Below are 1,078 nucleotides of genomic sequence, written 5' to 3'. Positions count from 1 at the left end.
CGAAAAAAAAACAATAGACGAAGACAGGTGGTATAAACAACAAATGGATGTATTAGTTTAACGCTCGGGAATAGAGAAAGTCTTTGACGTTTCGAGTCTACGCTCTTCAACTGAAAGGAACACAGAAAGAAATAAAGAGAGAAACAAGGAGAAAAATATAAAAAAATATAAATGTAGTGGTCAGCGATCTATACTTACAAACACACGCATACACACACACACGCACGCGCATGCGTGCACACACACACACACGCACACGCACATTTATAATTATCAATTTGTGTTACAAGATTCTTGATGTGAAATCGTGTGTTGAAATCGATATTGTGTCTCGGCACGGTCATGTTTTTCTTTTGCCAAACAAACACACGCACTGTTTATATATTTTCTTCACTCATTTATTACTGTTCTTATTTTATTTTTTCAACTCATGTCCATTGTCCGGAAATCTTTCGTCTCACATCAGTAACCTCTTTCATTTTCATGTGTTTTCTTACTCCACTTCATACTGTTCTAAGGTGTGTATCCTTATGTGCGCATGCGATTGTGTCCACAGACACACACACACACACAAAATGACCATCCCGAAATACAACAATCTGTAGCTTCGATCTTGAAGAGGACCACTACGCTCTGAATTGCCTTGACCTGTGACATGATCTATACTTGCCTATATTCCTTCCAGGGCTCTTCCACCTGTACATGTATCGCTGTTTCAAAGCGTTAGGTTTTATCCGACACAGAATGATACACAGCTGTCTTCTGTGTAGCTGCTGCCAGAATTTCAGCCAGAATCTCAGCCAGGATGGTAAATTGAGCTCGCCTTTCATTAATTTTCACCAACTGTTTCGCCAGTGTCAGGGGAGTTTTTCTTTTGTTTTTATAGTGAGAGCGACAGATGAGTTGAATTTACTGTCATCCGAGTAAATGATTGCTTGCTCACGAAATCGCCTCACCACTTACGTTCTGTTTGTCGTTAATAATAATAATAATAATAATAATAATAATAATAATAATAATAATAATAATAATAATAATAATAATAATAATAATAATAATAAAAACTGGTGGGAACACA

This window comes from Octopus bimaculoides, chromosome 13 (genome assembly GCF_001194135.2).
Source record: "Octopus bimaculoides isolate UCB-OBI-ISO-001 chromosome 13, ASM119413v2, whole genome shotgun sequence".
In the NCBI taxonomy this organism is placed as follows: domain Eukaryota; kingdom Metazoa; phylum Mollusca; class Cephalopoda; order Octopoda; family Octopodidae; genus Octopus; species Octopus bimaculoides.
The sequence above is the reverse complement of the archived record's forward strand: the minus strand, read 5'-3'. Positions refer to the sequence as shown.